This window comes from Cryptomeria japonica, chromosome 11 (genome assembly GCF_030272615.1).
Source record: "Cryptomeria japonica chromosome 11, Sugi_1.0, whole genome shotgun sequence".
Classification (NCBI taxonomy): domain Eukaryota; kingdom Viridiplantae; phylum Streptophyta; class Pinopsida; order Cupressales; family Cupressaceae; genus Cryptomeria; species Cryptomeria japonica.
Genome location: NC_081415.1, coordinates 80,275,774 through 80,297,243, shown reverse-complemented (window position 1 = coordinate 80,297,243; position 21,470 = coordinate 80,275,774). Strand labels below are relative to the sequence as shown.

Sequence of the window (21,470 nt, the reverse complement as noted above, 5' to 3'; positions counted from 1 at the left end):
GGTCCTTTTTTTGAGGGGCTTAAAATTTGGATGACACAACACAAATTACTTGAAGATATTCATACCATGATCCTTAAAGACATTAATCCCAATGAGAACTAAAGATTTTAAAATTGCCTTTTCTATCATTTTCTTGGCCACATTGTACTTTAATCATTTATTGATATGGATCAACCTTGTTAAATCTAGTGAAAGCTATGTTTCTCTAAAATTGCCTTTTTTGTGCTTTTCCCATAGTTGGTTTTAGCAACCTCTTTTTGACCCCTGGTCTTGGCTTTATTATAGAAACCATTGGGGGGGATATTATTTAAATTGATCTAGATAAATGCGATAATTTTAAACAAATATTTATTTCTTGAGTAAGTTGGTGGAGGGTAATCTGGCAACATACATTGAAGGTATGAAGGGCTTCAATCATTCTTTGTCTGAACAATTCGCTAAGTCTTGGGAGGAAGAAGAAGGCCAAGTGTATGGGGCACCTGATATTCATGGTGTTTGTGAAAACCATTGTGGCTAGTATGGGTTTAGTCGAGGAAGATATGACCTTCCCCAAAAAATCGAAGGGTAATTACAAGGAGGATTTCAATAGGTTCCTGAAACTAGGAGAGAAAGTTGCTCGTCTATAGAGTGACTTCAATAGAAATGACTTACTTGGGGTTTGAAAATAGGTTGCATTTCTCCTTATGAAATCCATCACTTTAGATGGGAGATTCAAATGGTTCTACTCTCAACTTTTCCCTGTAAGAATTTGTTAAAAATAACCAAGATCAAGAGCTTAATGAATAACACAAACAAGAGAGATAAAATATTGATAAGAACAAAACTGCATTCTCATCGAGAAGCAAAATATGATCAACTGGATCAGATTGTAAATGAGCTTGCTTATAAAGGCAAGGCCATATGGAAATGTAAACACATGAACATGACATGTGGCTCAATGAGATACAAGGGTACATAGAAGAAATAATAAAGTATTCCATAAGAGGTGGATCACCCATCGAAAGTGGAATGTAACAACAAGATAAGACCACAAAAGGTGGAATTTCTCCTGCAAGTAACTTCCCTAGATGCACACTTCCCTAAGTGTCTCATATGTAAACTACAATGAATGCATTATCCTAAGTCAACTTAAGTAAAGTGTAATTATGAGATATAATTTACACCAACATTCCTCATGCTTAAGCATTGGAGGTATGGTGTGAAAATGAATTTCCCTTATTGAATTTTTTCATCTATTTCTCAGACTGTGGTTGTTTCCACAATAAAAGATGTCTTTCCCCTGCATTAGGGGCTTATTCTACATCTGCATATAATTTCTACCTTAATCTAACCTCCATTGCTGAGCCAACCTGTAATCCTTTTAGTCCCATCTTGTATCCCAGATAGTTAAGATGTTATTTCGACTTCTAAACCCAAAGGTACCCATACCTGGGTTAACCCTAATAGAATGGATAAATCTAAGAACCCCTAGCCCCCCACTATCGAATGCATTGTTGAAGAGATAGAGGTAGAAGAAAATGATTCCGAGGATTCTAATTCCTCATGGCCTACTAGGTCAAAGTGGGCCTCGAATAAAACAATTAATAATGATACTACTCCTTCTACCCCCTAATTTGGCTCCCCCCCTTCACCTGCTAATTTTTTGAGGAAATGGGGATTCCCTGCCTTTGCAGATAAGGTTAATGAACTTTTTAATGACTACAATAAAATTGAAGCTATAATCTATTTCCTTTTAGGATGATTAAATGTAGCGAAGAATAAAATTAACAGATTGGAATCCCTCACCAAAGCGGATTATAGAACTTCAAGTTGGGCTACGAATGATATGGACCAAAGGGTTTGGGTGGCGACCAATGATTTAGACAAAAATCTTGAAAGGTGGGAAGGAATGGAGGAGGAATTAAAGGGGCTCTATGATAAACTAGACCAGAAGGAGGACAAGATGGAGACGGTGAAGGTTATTGCATCTTTGCATGACAATCATATGTCCCTTTAAAGGAAAATGGAGGAAATGATAGTTCAAAATAATGAAACGTCCATGAAGAATGTTGGAGCTCTATATGCCATATAGGAAGAAATAGAATAGAGGCGGGAAAGAAAGAAGCATCATTTGGATTCCTCCCCTGCTATTGGTTTAGAGACGTCGGTGTCTAGAGTGAAAGCAACCTTGGAGTCCCCTACTATTTCGTCTAGTAAAGGTTTTAACAAGAGGCTTTGTTTCTCTAACAAAGTGAAAGCAATGAGACAAGATTGGAAAATTGAGAAGCCCCTCTCCAGGTAGGCCATTGGTTCGTGTCTTTGATGGGGGAATTTTTATTGGTTTTTTGTTCTATTTATCTGTTTAGTCTAGTCTAATCTCTGGTTTTTTGTGTTTGGTTTTGGGTGTTTGTTGGGTTTTGTTCTTTTTGGCAGTTGACACTCTATTTTTGGCATCTCACTACTTGTGAGTTCCTAGGTATCTTCGTTGTTGCAGCTATATAATGGTTTGGGCCTTAATCTAATCAAAATTTTAACATTATTAGTTTTGATAACATTAGTATTATTATCATCATTGTAAATAATTTGATTTCCAAATTTTAAATAATTGCACAACTTTATTATCTATAGAGAGCTTAGCTTTATTTCTTTGTCTAGATTTATTTCTTCTAAATAATCTAGTTTAATTTTACATCATAAAAATTACAAACTAATAATAGAACAATTTTACTTTATTATTTTTTAATATTTATTTATTCATCTTTAGCTCTTTTTATGCAAATATCTACAATGACAATATATTTCAAATGATTTTATCACTAATAATAAATTTAGATTTTTGCATGTAAGTAAATGGGTTTGCTATCAAAAAACATCATACCAAATGCTTTTCTATTTTCTATTCTAAACTAAGCACACTACTAGAGGAACTTGATGCATGACATCTCTTGTTTTAAAACTAAATCTTTTAGCAAAATTCTCAGAGTTTCTACAACAAGAAAGCATTGTCACAATGTGAAGGTGATACAAGTGTAAAAAAAAAAATCTCATAGCTAGCTTCATCATATCAAATAGAATCAAACTGCTCTACTTCAATGTGATAACTATTCATATTTCAAATAGAAAAACATTGTCTACATAATAATTATAATATTTGATAATTATAGTAATAGCAAGTGCAACATAGTGGCTAATACTTTCCTTTGAAAAATCACAATAGTATAACTTGTTTTGTCATAGGAAAATTTAATGTAGATGAGAGTATAGTAATATGCATTATACGATCACTTCTTTTGTTAATTTGATTTATTTTTAATTTTAGTTTCATTTTTGTAACACATTTCTTCTCTTAAGAAAATTGGTCATATAATTGTTTTAGAAATATAAATTTGAAAAGTAATGTGTAAGTGTATAATATTTACTAAACTTTAAACATGAATGCAACTTGAGGGTGAATGAACTTGATAATTTTTGACCCACTTAATAAAGATATAAAAATTTACAACTTGTATCTTTGGACCTTCTTGATAAGAATGTAAAAGTGCACAACTTGTATATTTTAATCTACTTAATTAGAATGTGAAGATTTGAACTTGTATCTTTTGACCCATTCAACCCATTCAATAAGGATGTTAAAATTTATTGAATATACTTTATAGATTCAATTGTATGACAAAGTCTAACACTCTACATGTGCATTTGATCAGGTTTAATATGAATTTATATTAAAAAAGGTAGAGTCTAACTATTTATTTCTTTTACAAAAAGTAAACAAAAACTAAAAATTTCTAATAAAAAAAACTTAACGCGGTAAGATAGCACAGAGAAGGGAGATCGAGCAAATTGTACGAATTTAAAATCCCCTCGAGAGCCTCAATTATCCCTTCTGCAATGGTGGCATGCTCTCTCGAATGAATCTGCAGCTCATCTGGCCCATTGTCTGAGGTCGTTGACAAATCTACTTCTTCTTAATTCGTTTTGCTCAATTTAATAACTCTGAAACGCTGGCATGCACTCTAAGCACTCTGGAATGAATCTGCACCTCGTATGGCTGATTGTCTGAGGTCGCTGACATATTTCTTTCTTCTTAACTCGTTTTACTCAATTTAAAAACTCTGTAAAGCCATCAAAGTCCGCGTCTGCAAGTAGGATAAGCTTAACAACATGGTCAAGAACCTAACTTGCTCGCCAAGCTAACGTGAAGCATCTGCCCACATGGGATTCAGTTGACTTAGATTTCTCTGGTTTTAATAAATAGCTGAGATCACAATTTGTATACCAACCAAAACACTGCTTTCAGTCCAGATTTCTGTTTTCACGAAATGGCTCCACAGTTTCTGCTTTTGCTTCTCATCATATTTCTGTCAGTTTATCAAAGTGAAGGCTATAATGATCAAGCTGTGGCACCTCAGGTTTTGACTGAAATTGCAGTCAAGACGAGCATAGCACAAGCCCAAACAATCCGAGCTTTTATTCCTCCTGTTTATGAGAGGCCGCCAATGGACGAAAAGCAGAGCCAAGCAATGGACGACTGCATGGAACTGTACGATCTCACAGTGGGTTCCTTAACGGATGGTCTGTCACTCTTGACAGTATCTTCTTTGGGTTGGAACAAAGCAGTAGATATTCAAAGTTATCTGAGCGCAGCCCTAACAAACGTCGTCACCTGTCTCGATGGACTGCAAGAAGCAAAGGTAAACCTCCGCTTGTATTCTTTCACAGATCATATGTCTAACGCATCGTGGGACGTAAGTAACTGCCTGGCTTTGGTAAAAAAGTTTTGGATCTAAACAGTGAATTCTGAGCAGACTTATGTGCACAACCGACGGCTGTTATCTGACGCCCGTGAAAATGACGGCGACGACGATGATTTTATGTCACAGTATGGCTCTGTTGACGACGGCTTTCTGTCGTGGTTGTCTGGTGAGGACAGAAGATTGCTGCTGCAGAAGACCACCAAAAATGGCGTCAAACTGACGGCCAATGCTGTGACGGTGGCGCAGGACGGTAGTGGTGATTTCACTACTATTACTGATGCCATTAATGCTGTTCCGAACAATAATCCAAATAGATCTGTGATCTATCTGACTGCTGGAGTGTACGAGGAGTACGTGAGCGTGCCGAGTAACAAATTTAATATCATGCTCGTTGGTGATGGACAAGACGTCACTGTGATCACTGGCAACAGAAGCGTTGGGGATAACTCCACCACTTTCAATTCTGCAACTCTTGGTGTGTTAGCATGCTCGCTCCCTCTGTTTTATTTAAAAAATGGTTTATTTATTGGTGAAAGACATTTTACAATGATGGTCAGGGTGGAATGTGTTGGTTAATGGATTGGATTTCTCAAAATTTACAAATAAATACCCCGGTTGTTCAAATAGAAAACCAATGATAACCAACAGTTGGGTAAATAATTATTGTTCTTACCCTCTGCATTAAGGTACAGCTCCTTATATAATATTCAATGAGTTTTGAATAATTTTCTCTTTATGTGATTCACTTTTAACCAGAAAGTAAACAAAAGGCTTCAACATTCATTAGTCAACACAATATGAATGCTTAATGATGGATAATGAAATTCATAATAAGATGTTTGATCTCAAATGGAAATTAACTCTCAGGATGATAAAAGAATGGTTGAATTCTGATTGACACTCACTCATGTCTCACAGGACAAGGGGAATCAGAAAATTCAAAAGCTTACAGCTAGTTTCATTTACCAAATTGATTCGCAGACTTCAAATGAAAAATCAGAGAAAAGAAATTGATACATGAACACATCATCATTCCAACAGAAATTTTACGCATTCAAACACACAGGTTTCTCAAGTTGTATCATATATTTCATTCCACTCAAAGATGGGTATTTCACTGAAATTACCAGTGACATTAGTCTGGTCCTTCAAGTTTTACACCCAAAAAAAATTATATCTCCAGCAAAAACATCCTTACAAATATATATAGCCGCTAGGCTTAATTGTCTTTTTAAATAAAATGCAAATATGAAATTCCAGAAACAACCGCCTATAACTGAAATTTAACTAAACGGCTACAAGCCGTAAATAGAGCCATAACTAAAAGAACAGAAAACAACCTAAATTGTCTCTGAAGTGTGCATGGTGCCATGTATATTTCGCTACTCCATATGAGCCGCGGAGAAATTATGAACTACTTGGTAATGCAGGAGACCAATGTGTAGGATGCGTTGCTTCCAGACTTCTTTATCCATACCCACCTGCGTGACTTTAGTTTTATGCACCTCTAAGTGATCTGAACAGACAACCAACATGGATTCCATGCGGGCCACTCTGGTGAAGTCATTGCGGGTAAAGGATTTTGATTCTTTAACAGAATTGATTTTCCCTTTGAAATTCTGCACCATATCTACTACCTGTTCAATGGTCTATCCGTCTTCTTTCAGAAGTTGTACATCGATGCACTTCAAGTCTTTCTACATCACGGCAATGAGTTCTTTCAATTCTTTTAGCAACTTAATGGACTCTTTATGACCTTGTTTTATGATTGAATTTCTCCATTCAATGTTTTCCTTGGCCATATGCAGTACCTTGTCATCTAAATCATTTACTACCTTTTCTATAAGGAAGTTCATGATGCCATACTTCTGTACATCTTTCATTTGAACCAGTATTGCAACCCATTTTTTCCTTTCCTTTTCCCACGCCGACACCTCTGTTTCCAGCGCTTGAGTCACAGTCACAGCATCCTCGTACGCCTTTACTAGATTAGCAATATACTCTGTTCCTTGCTGAATTATGAAGTCAAGCCACTCTTCAAAGGTTTCTGCCAGGACATGATTTCTCTGAACCTTATCCAACAAATTCTGGTTCATGGGAGATCTAGGATCAAAATTTTGAGGAACCTGTGACAGGGGCTGTGGGCTGGGATGATGAATGGCATTAATATACTCCGCCATCTGCTTCACAGTTTGCTTCAACTCTCGTTTGTCTTTCTCATCCTTCCATGTTTTGGACAACATTCATTTAGCAGAGGACTCTAAGTGTTTTGCATCAGCAGCCCTTGAAGCAGTTCCTAAATCAAGCTTTACAACAACAAAATCCTGCTCCATTGCATTTTCTGGATCTTTGTCAGAAATAGGCCTAGCCACTTCAGCTACCCAGTGCCCTATATTCTCATCCACCTCCAGCATAGCTTCTGCTTTTAGCTTTTTGGACTTAGGTGTTTTTCCGAGGCATTTGCTCACCATATCTTCCATGGGTACACTGATAGGGACTACATTGCGTTTCTTACTTATTGATGCTCCTAACCACCTTGAAACATTTGAGGATATCTTAGCTGGCGGCGTTTGACATTCAGATGAATCCATGGTCACCAAAGTAGTCACTTGATCGGGGCCTTCCCCAGACTGCTCCTTTTCTTTACCTGCATCTTGAGCTGCAGGAATGTCTGTTTCTGGTTCACCCATACTCACTTGCGCGTCCTCAGTATCAAGAACTATGATGGTTTCTTTTCCTGTGATGTCTACACCTTTCCTTTTACTTCTAGAATGGGTGACTCGAACCGATGAGGGGCCAAACAGTGGTTTTTTAAGTCTTTTGGTTTGAACCTTTTCACTTTGAGTACCAGTGACACCTGCAATATCAACAACAATGTTAGAAGAAGAAATTGGTACAACAGCATGAGATTGCTAAACTGATTTCTCGACTGAGCCGGCAGCAAATTTTATTCCAGGCCTACGATCTCTTAACCATATGAGCTAGCTGTCTGCTAACTTTTAAAAGTACATAGCTATCGAGAGCATATCTGGGTAATCTGAAAGGTTCATCTTCAAAGCCTCCAATTTTGATATAAGTGAATCTAGGAAATTGAATGAAACAACTCCCATATGTGGTGACCAACTTTAATGCCTCAGGTGACATCCTATTATTCAAATTTCCCTACAGTTCAAAAGTTAATCTTCCCGCAAAGACATCATTCTATCTCAAGAAATTTTCTGTGTATCTCTATATTTGCAAATGTGGATAGCACTCGTAGACCTTCATTCCATTAACCCAGGGTTCCTGATGTAATCCCATCCATTCTCTGATACATGCTAAAATATAGAACAAGTATGAAGTCATGTGAAAATTAGCTGTTCCAACAAAATTACTCAACCCTTCATGCAATCTCTCAATAATTACTTGCGCCCAGTCCAGGTATTTCTCACCAGCTAATAACACCTGAATGTAAAAATATATCCAGTCCTCCCAATAGAAGGCATGTGAATTCCCTTTAAGCCTGTTCAAAAGGACCACAATATCCCTAACTTCTGTGATGAAATGCTCTCTTGTTAAGGGTTTGGGCAACCTAGAACCTCCCTTTTATATTTTAAGGAGCCAATTCTTGGCTATGACGCTCTGATAAACACTTCTCTTCTCAAAGAAAACTGCGTATGAGGTTCCTATGGACCAATCTTCATACAACTCTTTGTGAGGAATTCCAATTGCAGCCATTACAGTTTCTCTGTCAATCTGCACTAGCATGTCTCCATTATTGGCTCTAATACACCTATTACTAGCATCATATCGGTTCATACATGCATATACTAATTCTGGGCAAGAAGCAGCAATTGGGAATGCAGCGGCCTCAACAAGACCACTATGAACTATCTTTTCCATCATGGAATTAGTTGTCGGGTTCTTGGCCCTCTCTAAAAAGTTATCTAACTCATCCTGAATGAAGGTTGTATCATCTAACTCTGGAAGGGTACTAACTAGGCATGATGTTCGACCCAATTTGGGTAGAATTGGTCTCATTTTTGCTTTAGATTGCGTCAATCAAACAGCATTCAATTTCGAAGCAAAGAATTACACTTTCCAATTTTCAGAACTAAACAGAGCAGGGGAAAATAAGCAATTGAACTCACCTATCTTCAACATCAAACTGTGAAACCCTCGGAAGAACTGAGCTAAATTACCTTCTGCGTCTCCACTTTTCGCCAATGGCAACAATAATTACCTTATCTGAGATGCCCCATATTTAAAGACGGAAAAGACTGAAATGAACCAACACACGTTTCAGCCCAGCTTATTCTTCATGTGAAACCACTTGTGATTTGATATAATTCTGACATGCTTATTAATTAGAAATCAACTCCACACAGTTGACATGCCTTCTCATGATTGTTTCCATAATTACAATTTGAAAACACGAAAACCAAGAAAAATTTTGTTTTGATTGCGCCGCCTTTTTTTTCATGACACCATCGGTCTAAGTTGAAAACACCACTTTGAACCTTGAACTCATTTTTGAAGAAGTTCATTGGTTCAAAGTTCAATGACAACAAGTCACATTTGCGAACAAGCAGAAAGAGACAAAAGGAATGTTCAAAAGCACGGGAATGAACCTTGAACCTTGAACCGTTTCAAAACAAAAGTTCAAATGGTTCAAGTTCAAAGCGAACACAAGACAAGCACTGAAAAGACAGCCGCAAAACACAAGACAAAAAACCGATTGAACCTTGAACCTTGAACCGTAAAGGTTCAAAGTTCAAGTTCAATGACTATGCCAATGACAACTTGGAACTTTATGGAACGCATTTCTCTTGAACTCGAATTGTGAACTTTATTAAAGGTTCGACGAATGAGTACAAAGTTCGTTTAATGAAGACTTAAGTCCTAGAAAATAATTACCCTCTTTTTTTGATAGGCTATAAACGAAAAATAAAAAGGAGGCAACAGAGTGTAATGAGTTTAATCCGTTAACAAAATTTTTTATATTTTATTTTAAATTCTTACATTTTATGTATGTATTTACATCTGACTTTCAAATGACGTTAATATTTCCTCTTTCTTCACCACATGTGTATATATTTGCATGTGAACTAATATTGATGAGTTGAAATGTATGCAGCTATCTTTGGTAACGCAGCAGTGGTATTCCAAAACTGTACTCTTTTTGCACGAACACCGTTGAGCGGGCAGCAGAATATATTTACAGCTCAAGGTAGAACAGACCCAAATCAAAACACGGGAATTTCCATTCACAAGTGTAATGTTATAGCTGCACCTGAATTGGTTCCTGTTATCAGCTCTTTCCCCACCTACTTGGGAAGGCCATGGAAACTGTACTCGCGGACTGTTTACATGAAATCTTATTTAGATGGACTGACTCAGCCAGCTGGGTGGTTAGAATGGTCCGGTGACTTTGCCTTGAGCACGCTGTATTATGGCGAATATAGAAACCAAGGTCCAGGGTCAAATACTTCTCAAAGAGTTACATGGCCTGGTTATCATGTTATGAAGATAAGTGATGCTCAGAATTTCACCGTACGTTCATTTATCTCTGGTGATACATGGTTACCAACAACATCCATACCCCATGGAATCTCGCTTTAAAACATGAACAAGTCATTTCACTCTTCGGATATCAAGCATTGCAATTTTTTCCCTCCCAAAACTTCAATAATTGTAATTTTTTTCTGTCCCAAATCTTCAAGCATTGTAATTTTTTCTTCTTTCCCAAACGTTCATATCAATTTGAAAAAATAAAATTCACGAAGATAATTCTTTGAAATTGAAGAGTCAGTTGAAATCACGCAAAGGGCCGTTTTTTCTGTCTTTTTTCTTCTCTCGGTAAAAAAGAAGTATAGTAATGCACGAGGCGAATGATCAAACATCGAAATGCAATTATATAAAGTACATAGTTTAAGTACATAAAAGAAGTGTGCAACATACTTCCAAGTGATTACATTTAGTAGAGATTTTTTTATTTCATTTTCTGTATTGATTGTTAGGGCTCTTAGTTTGTCACGTCCCTAGAAAAACTCTATTTTAAGGGTCTCAAATTTTATCAATTTAGTAGTTGTTATTAGGTAGAAGGTTTAAAGGTATGAAAATAATCACGTGATCTAATATTTTTATTTTCAATTTGTTTTATAAGGTATACATTTAGAAACACTTTCAAATGTGGTTCTTCCCATCTTAGAGTTTGACATTTTCTATAGATTGTTTGTAAAATTTATTTGTGATATACAATTTTATTGGTATAGTCATCCTCAGGAACACACTAAGATGTTGGGTTAACAAGAATTGGGTATTGTGTGGGATTGACCTTGATGCTATCTAAAAGCTCACTAAGAGGGTTTTCCTTTTTTCTTTGTAAAGGTTATCTATGTGGATGCCATCCTAAAGCATAAAAACTGGTTTGTCTATGTATCTGTCTTGGTCTTCCAACTCTACATTCAAGACTTTGTCTTCTCTAAGGAATGAAGTTTCTATGTTCTTGTATGGGTAGAGTGTTCACATCTCCCTTTATCATATTGAGAATTCTTGACTCAAATTGTATGTTCATTGGGAAATATTTTTTTTGTTGATTTGGATAGGTTATTCTTGACTCATCCTCAAAAAGAGTTTCATGTTGAAATTGATATTTCCAAAGATTTGAATTTTTTTTTTGATATTTGGAGTGGCCAAATGCATCATACATAATGCATCCTTATCTTAATCTACCAAATACTTGTTTAAGGTGTCAATCTACTAATCAAATGATCAAAGATTTCCTCTTTGTTACCCCATCACATTAAGCCCATTTCTTGGCCTATTATTGAGGCCTCTCTTCCTAAAATGTAAATAGTTTGGATAATAGTTGGGATGCATAAATACAACTAGAACCTTATCACCTTTGCTCCTCCTATTGAGAATTTAGCTAGCGATGGTGGCTAGCTTACCAAAGAACTAAATGGAATCATTTCAAACCTTATGGACAAGGGGAAGTAGGTCACTACCTCTATTGGTAAGTGATCCAAGGAGGAAAATAAACCCAACTACATTAGGATCCCACTTTTAGCATTGGTGCTTTCTTCATAACTAGTTGATCATTCTCTCTCCTTTCCGAGAACTATTGACACAATGACATTTTTTATAGTCCATTCAAGAATATAGAATAGGGAGAATTCACTTTAGATAAAAAGAACATATAATCCCCTAGTTATTCATCTCAAGAACTTCTCTAGAGAGGTTTTCCTATAAAATAATTATGTATTTCTCAATGTTAACAAATTAGATAAGAGTATACATCTCTTGAACCATGTTAATGAATCTTGAGAGATACTCAACATCTATTTCTATGTTCATATGTTAACTATTTGTAAGAAATAAAAATTAATAGTGTTTAATTTTTATTGCTTATAGTGTACTTAAGCAAACAATTCAGTTTTGTGTGACAACCATGATTAAGTCATAAAAGAGTTATCACATTTCTCTATCCTAAGTAGCATCCACATTTAGATGACAATAAATGTTTCCCCATTAATACAAATTTAAATTAAAATTAAAAATTATTCCTAATTTAATATTTATGCCTTTAATGACATTGTTGAAGAATGTTTCCTTTGGTATTAGATTACTAATTTAGTTCCTTCTAATACTTAGGTTCTGTGTGGATACTTTAATATGATGAAGTTGACTTGTAATAAATATGGCAAAGTACACATAAGATAATTAGTGAACGAGAGGCATGACACTATATGTGCAATAAATTGAACATTTTTTTTATTCCACTATGGGATTCCAATAAATCAAACATTTTTTTATTCTAATATGGGATTCCAAAAACAACATCAATTTACAATATAAATTTTGAAGAGCCATCTACAACGCTTCTGTTGCCAGTGATCACAGTGACGTCCTTTCCATCTCCAATGAGCATGATATTATATTTGTTACTCGCTACGCTTACGTATTCCTCGTACACTCCTGCGGCTACATAAATCACTGATCTGTTTGCACTTTTGTTTGCAACGACATTAATGGCATCAGTAATTGTGGTGTAATTACTGCTGTCATTCTGCAACCCCCTTAAATTATAAAAGAATCTATTTTTCATATTAATATGTCGAGAGGCATCTACAATGACATCGAAATGTCCTTAAATAAAAATCTATTTTTGAAAAAAATTGACATGAAAATGACAAGGTAAATGCATGAAATATGTCATGTTTCAACATTTGTGGAGGTGTTATTTTATTACTCCAAATAAAATAGAACACTAGCCACTTGTTTCCAGCTAGATTCACCGTTTTTTGCATGGAAGACTTTAATGGATTTGTGTTCTTGGTGTTTAGTATTTTAGAAGAATTTATTTTACAGATGATTCTTTTCTATTATAGATCAACATATTTTACATATATTTTTTAAATATAAATATACTAGTTATAAATCAGGTGTATATATAGATAGATCAGTCCTGAACTATTAAAGAATCCATTTTCATTTGTATGAGTGAAATTCGAAATACTCACATTAATTAATGGGGGTAAATAATTTACTAGTTTTGAGCAGCCTTACTGGACGGGGTATATTAGATCGATAACAATTCGTGGAATAGTCAGCACAGGCTTTATACGTCCCCTACGCGTTTGCCACAATTCCTTTTGCTGTGTCAAATTCTCCTACCCTCTCTAATTTATTGTATTCCCCCCTGCTAAACATTCCTTCATTCCAGATGTATTAATAGCTGCCATACCAAATGTAGAAGATGTATTAATAGCTGTCATACCATATGCAGAATAACATGATAATGAAGAATAATGGGAGGCTGTTTACTAAATTTCAATATATTTAAAGGTTTAGTTATATACGTGTGAGAGAGAAGAAATTAATGGAATCTTTAATAGATGAGATTAATAATTAGATAAAAAATTTGTATTGATTATAGAATATTAAAGTAATAAAAATAAATATAGATTATGGTTAAAAGATAGTTTTTTATTGTTCAATTATATTTTTTAAGTTCTAAATTTTGAATTATACAACTCACATGAATTTGGGAAAATGATTGACATTGAATATTGTAGATGTAATATATAACTTACATGAACGAAATTGCAATTATGGACTTCTCCAACTTACATCACCTTAACTCTATTATGTATTGATCATTGAGGACTGGCAATACTAAAAAAATGTCTTAGAGATGCAATCGAATTGCTAGGTTCTAGTTTTCCTAGGTTAATTGTTTGGAAAGGCCAATGTTATAGTAATGGAAATGTTTAATTATAACAATATTTAGATGTGTAGGTATTCTACAAGGATCATGTATATTTGATTTCATTTTTAGTGCTATAATTGAAAAATTCCTAGAATGATTCTTCTCTTTCATGTATATGATTTTGTACATGATTAGCATATATGAGAGGATGAGTATTCCTTAATTTTTAGAAGAATGCAATTTAATTCTTTTAAGTACAATGTTATGTCACAAAATTGCACCAATCATGTAACAAACTTGTCAAAAGCTCAAGAAAAGAATGTGAAATAGTCAACAAAAGTTTGAATTTTAAAATATCAAGAGTTAAAAAAAATTCATGTTCATGGGACTACCCTAGGACATGTAAATGTAATAAAATAAGAAGAGAATGGATATCTAAGCATGGTGGGAAATAATAGGCATAATGAATGTCAAGTATGCAGAACTAGTGTGGTTGTTCACACTTATACAATGGGGGCAAGAACAACTTGTGTTGAGGTGTGCGTCCTTGTTTGAGGATCCCCTTCAATTCTTTTGGGAGGTGTGTATCCTTGTTTGAGAACCCTCTCTCCTTATTTTCGGATGCTATGTATCTTTGTTTGAATATCTCTTCCCTCTTCTATTCCTTAAAACACTACCATAGAATATTTACTAATATATAAATGGGGGGCACATGGACTCTGAAGCTTTGATCTCATCGATGTGCCCTTGAGGTGTGGTTATCAATTTCTGCAATGTTTGCTAATTATGAAGCATTGCTTACTTGTTTTGCCTTTGTTCCTACAAGATAAAATACTCTCATTTCATCTATTCATGTAGAAACACAAACTTGGTCTATGAACCACATAGTATATCATGGTTTGTTGGCTAGTAGTATTCATCTAACTCAGCTTGGTCATCTAGTATATCACAACTTAATAGCTATGACCATTGTTATTGTTTACACTTCCAGAGGCATTTTTCACTTAATATAGTGTGGTTTTCTCTAGTTGTGATCTTTTTTCTATGATATGTGGACCACCCAGCATAATCAAAATTGTTGACCATTGGAATTCGTATATCTTGGAATGTCCATCGACCCACAACATAACATAACTTGCTAGTTTATGGACCATGAAACCTCATTTAATGATGTATGCTCTTGTCTATTTCTAGAGGTTTCTTGTGTGTTTAAAATAAAATTTTAGGAATTCAATACTTAGTGATTAATACAACCTTTACATAAAGATCCCTTTACCTAGTTGGCTTGCGACCTTTTGTTTGCCTTAGTACTAACATTATTTTCTTTTAGAATCGTATGTTACTCTTCATACGTATATCTCACTTTTAGTATTTTTGTGTGGGTTGATGGGATCCTAAGCTTGGGGGCTTGTACACACCTAAACTTGGTGTCATCCTATCTCTAAATTGTCTTAGTTTTGACTACTTTATTATGTTAAGTGTGAGTTTAAATTCATACCCCCACTAAAGTGGGAGTTAAATGTAGTGGTGTAAATTGTTAACCCTAACAATTTAATACTCGATTTGGCACCTAATTTAGTGTAGTTTCCTCTAGTTTAAATTAAGCCCATTTATGATCTATACTACCCTAAAACTTCTTTACTAACCCAACACATAAATTATTATTTGCTTAAGCTAAACTTAAGAGCACTTTTCCTTTTATTAAATTGAGTTAGATTTAGAACATGTTGTCTCACTCATTATGATGTGGACACTTTTCAAGTTTTGTTTTAATCTTTTTCTAGGGTCTAGATCTAGGGTTGTATTATCCTTTCTAGTAGGATTCATTTAATCATTTTGATTAATAATATTTTGTAAATTAGTACAATTCTTAGGTTGTTGACAAAATCTATCTTGCTTCATCTCCATTTTTGACAAGTATTTTTCTTGTGGGTGATTGCTATGCTTGTGGGGTTGAATCAATAACTCCAACATGGTATCAAATCTACTTTATAAATTTTTATTTTTTTTAATACTAAAGATAGAGTGAAAATCATATACATGTCTAGTAGATCTAGTCTTATGATAGTTTGGGATTGTACCCTATATCATTGACAAAAGAATTGAGTTTTAGCCATATGAGGCTATGTGTTTGTCGAGTGGTACTATAATGATATACAAAATATACAAAAAAAATACTGCATAATCAATATCCTAATAAACATCTTAGCTCCTATTAGTACTATCATCATTTGTATTCTCGCAATACACTATATCAGTTTTAGAAGTTCTTTCTGTCAATGTATTAGTCCATGTAGTTCCAACCAAGAGGAGGGTCAATGTTTGAAATATCTTGATTTGAGATGACAAATTCCATAGTTGAGTTATGCCTTGGTTCAAAGTGGAATCTTGCCTTACTCTTTTTGTTTTTCTTCTCTATCTCTTTAGTCTGCACCCCTTTGTAATTCTCCTATTTGAGATTTTCTTCATTATTTTCAAACCAAATTCCCCCAAGTCTTGCACAAATGATGTGTTCTCTTGTTTGGTATATGATCATGTATGTACATACATCACTTTTGAGATATTGAACTAGATTGTGCTATCTTCCAACAAGTTCATGAATTTGGATCTTGCACTATCTAATGTTATAGTTACTTGGATTGCAACATAAAAAGACATGAGTCTCTTGCAAGATCTAGTAAGCTCCCTCTTCACATCTTGAAACTTATCCTCATTCATGAAAATCCTTATGTTCCATAAAATCTCACTAGATAATATCAACCAAAAAAGATTATACTCTTTGTTAAGCCCATGCATTGTACCAAACAATATTTTAGAGTATGCAACATTATTGTTTCATCCTTTTAATCACTAGAAAGATGAGTCCAAATTTCTTTGATTATAAAACAATTAAAAAAATATTGAATTTTTTCAAGCTTTTGTAAACACTGCAAGTATCAACATCATTATTATGCATTTTATAAGGAAATATTGGTAGAATTAACAACCACCTAAAACAAGTCTTTTTAGGCTCCATGCAACTACTCCAAAGTCTAATGAACATATCTTGCCAATTTGTTTTAGTCAAATTAACCTACCAAACATTATTAAGATAATCAATTACATTAAAATTATTAAACGAAGATTTATAAATGATCTTAGCATTAACATTGACTAAAGCAATTCTATCAAACTATTTGTGATCCTTGAAACTTTCTAACTTAGTGATGTAGGTTTTAGGAAGGCCAAAGTGGCTACAAGCTTCTATGCTAATAGAATATGTTCTCCAATTAGATTGGGTAATGTCAAAATCCTAGCTTAGAGAGGCTTGTGATTTCAATTTATTGTCAAGGAGGATAGCATTGAAGTATTGAATACAATTGAGATGCCACTTTTTAGTAGAGTATCCCTGAAAGAGGACAAGTGACTTGTCTTCATGATAGAGGCTCCACCAAATTGACCTCTTACCACTGGTCTTCTCATTGTCCAAGTTAATGACATGATGAGTAATGTGGCTTTTGATTGAATCTCAAGATTTCCAAATGGATTTGAACACAACAGACCTAATGGGAACCATTGGGAAGTTGCCTATTAATAAGTCATTGAAAGGGAGTAGCTTCCACATGTCCTAGAAAGCTTAGGGATATATAGACTAATATTGTTCTTGACTAGAAATTTTCAAGGCTACTCCCGTTCCAATGCCTTGAGAATCTATTTTGCTGCAAGTGCAATGCCTTGTAACTTGAGATCCTTAAGTCCTATTCTCCCCCACCTCTTATCTAAGTAGTACCATTGCCACTTAATTGAATGTTGTTTACCAGTATATTTCCCATTAGACCACATAAAATTTCTAATTTTTTATTGGATGTCATACCTGGAACCCACTGAACAACCAAATAGAGGAGTAGAAAGTGAAATAAGATAGAATTTTCTGACATAGGGGATGCCTAGATATCTTACTTGCTTATCCAACCCACCCCACTAGAAGTTATATTAATTTTGCACTTGAAGCTACACATAACATACCAAGTTTCTTCATAAGGGAATCCTTATTATTTTCACAAAGTTCCAAGAATAGAGTTGTGTCATTTACAAATTGGATGTTTAATAAGTTCTCCTTATTAGGTAGCATTATGCTTTCATCACAGCTGAGAGGTAGGATTGTCTAAGTAGATAGAAGATTGCCTCAGATGCTATGAAAAACAAGGCAAATGCCAATGGGAAGCCATCACTAATAGATATCTCAAGGTTGAGTTCTTTTGATAGAGATCTATTAATATCCAACTAAGAGTTAGCATCTTTCATGAGGATTCCAACAATGTGTTAGAAATTTATAGGAAAGCCAAAAGCTTCTAGGGTTGTGATTAAGAATGATCATTCAACCCATTCACAAGCTTTCTCAAAATAGGGTTGTGATTAAGAATGACCATTCAACCCATTCACAAGCTTTCTCAAAATCCAATAGAAAAATAACAACATTTTGCTTGGTCACCTTGGCCCAATTTATGGCTTCCTAGCTAGTTAATAGATTTTCTAATTTATATCTACCTTTAATAAAACCCATTTGAGTGTTGTTGACAAACTTGGGCAGAATTTAAACCAATCTAAGAGTCAGAAAATTTGTAAGGATCTTGTAAGAGATATTCAAAAGTGTGATTGACTTCCAATCCTTAATTAATATTTTGTCCCAATCTTTTGGAAGTAATTTAATGATGCCTTTATTGATATTACTCCCTAGAGACCCTTTTCTTAGGGCTTCCTCATATACAAGCAATGGACACCCACTGATCCAATCCATCTTTTTCTTATAAAATTTAACAAGAAGTCCATCTAAAACAAGAGATTTTTGATTGTTTAGCACCTTGATTGCCTTTTAGATTTCCTCCAAGGAGATGCCCTTGTCTAGAGTAAGGATATCATCCTTCGAAATCTTTTTTGGGATTGAGATCTACAAAAGGCCCTAGTTTCTTGGTATTTGATGTTGCTACCTTCACTAGCAAACAGATTCTTATAATGTTTAATCTCTTCTTGTTCTTGAACAAATTTATCTTCATCCCATAATTTATCAATATTTTCCTTATATTCTTTCTGATTTAGAAATTTGAAAAATAATTTAGTTCCCCTGTCTCCTAATTCATCCAATACACTTTAGATCTCACTTTAACCCATTGTATTATTTTACTTTGATTCCTCCTATGAGAGCATTCTTGATCAAGATCAAATTCTCACTTAGCATTTTTTTAGAAGGGTAATTTTGTAGTTGAGATTCTGTGATCAATAGGTCATTGTTTAGTTGTTATTAAGCCTTTCTACTATCAATGGCCTCTTCATCATGCGACCTGAAGGCGTGACATCCAGCAGCTTTACAACAATCTCAGCATGACCTTAGCAGCTTTAAATAGAGCCGTTTCCCCCATATGATTAATCACATGAGCTAGATCCCTATACTTATCCACTAATGTCTGCACTATCGCAGCTTCACCCATTACGACTGCTATGTGTAACACAGTATTGCCTTCTCTATTCTTTAGTTTTATGAATTCGAATAGGTCCACACCCTCTGCTTCTCTAGGAGATTCAAGTAACTTGTCGATGAATTTATGGTGGCCTCTAGTAGCGGCAATGTGAAGAATCTTATCTCCTCCCGACGTTATCTGAGAAAAAAACGTCCAATTGGCGTACAGATAGCTCCTCAAGTAGTTTCACATTCTCATGTCTCGCAGCACGTAACAACTATTGGTCCATTCCATTGCCAGGAAACTGCCCTAATTCCATTCCAGTCCCTAATTGAGGGGGTTCCAATTTGGAAGAAACTGTCGTGTCCCAAACTGAGGGGGCATCCAAACTAAGGGGGTAACCTATCTGTTCCAAATTGAGTTGGGAGCATCCAATTAGCTGGAAATTGACCTGTTCCAATTTGCAGTGGGGGGTTCTGAATTGAGTTCATTGCTTTAGAACCATTGGTAGGAAACTATTGTGTCCCAAACAACTATTGTGTGCCAAATTGAGGGGGTATCCAATGATGGGCCATCCATAGTTGAGGCGATAACTGACCTGATGAAGTGGTGCGATCAATAGGTAATTGTTTAGTTTGTATTTCAAAAAAGGAAAATGTGAATTTAGTAAGGCGAAATTAGCTCATTTTCATACTTAGTCAATTTTGGATATTTTGTAAGACAAATCTTGGATGCTATTTTAACTACACATGAGATTATCCATTCAACAAATAATAATAAGAAGATAGGTACAATTTTTAAACTAGATATCTCAAAAGCTTATGATAGAATCTCTTGGTAGTTTCTTTTTATTATTCTCCAAAAGTTTGGCTTCCTGAATAAAGCTATTAAGATTATTAAGAAATATGTCACTACTTCCAAGTTTTCTATTATGGTTAATGGGGCTTCTAAAGGTTTCTTCCCTAATGAAATAGGACTAAGATAGGGTGACCCTCTCTATCCCTATCCTTTAAATTTTAGCAACATAGGTCTTAGGGATAAATATTGATAAATCAATATCTCATAACAGTCTAAAAGGAGTGATTCCAGCTCCCTCCCTCCCTCCTTCACGTCAAAAATTTGTAGATGACACCATTCTTGTTGGTCTATGTTTTGTTCATGGAACCTACCAATGGAAGTCTATGCTTAAAAGGTATTCTCAAATATTTAGGCAACATATTAACTATAGTAAAAGTGTACTTTACTTTTTCAATACAAAGGAAAGGCTTCAAGATAAAATTATCAAAATTCTTGGGTGCCAAAAGGAGTCTCTTCATGCTACCTATCTTGGATTGCATTTGGCTATGAAGAAACTGCCTCACAACTACAAGTCTAGAATTATAGGTAAAATTTAGAGAAATCTTGGGGGTTGGAAGGGAAAGCTCTTTAGTCAAATTAGAAAATATCAAATCTTGAAGGTTGCTCTTCAAAATACCCCTATTTTCTATTCGTCCCTATTCAAACTTTTGATGTTTATACCTGATAAGATTGAATATATTTAAAATAAATAATTGTGGGAAAGGGTGGATGAAATAAAGAGATTAGCCATTGTTAAATGGGACACTATTTGCAAACCCAAGTCTTTTGAGGGCCTTGGGTTAAGGAAGTTATAACCTTTCAATAAAACTTTACTTGCAAAGTTTGGATGGAACCTGATATGTAAAGAAAATGAGTAGACAAGGATTGCCCAAGCCAAATACCTTAGGAGTGATGATTTACTCTCCCCTCGCTACCTAATGTGTCGGTGATTTGAAATTTAATATCTTGAATACTAAAAAAATCCTTAGCTAAAGTATTTGATGGTGTAACGCATGCTAGAATTCATCTTCAAATAAACAAAGCTATCAATTAGAAACACCAGGGAAATCACGAATCCTTGTCTAATTAACAAATCTAACAAGCTAGACAATGAAATAATGCAATCATCAAGCAAAACAAGAATTAAGAATGAAATCAATTCAAATAAAACTCCCTATTCCAAGATGTGCATATTGCTTCCATTGCTCTTCTTCTCTTCGTGGTATGATGGCTCTCAGATATTGCGCTGGTAACCTACAAATGACACAAAGA

General features: G+C 34.8%; 1 pseudogene; it reads left to right on the top strand.

The window, feature by feature from the left end:
* The first annotated feature begins 4,298 nt into the window (after positions 1–4,298).
* Positions 4,299–10,334, top strand: LOC131079319 (pectinesterase-like; annotated as a pseudogene).
* The last annotated feature ends 11,136 nt before the right edge of the window (positions 10,335–21,470 follow it).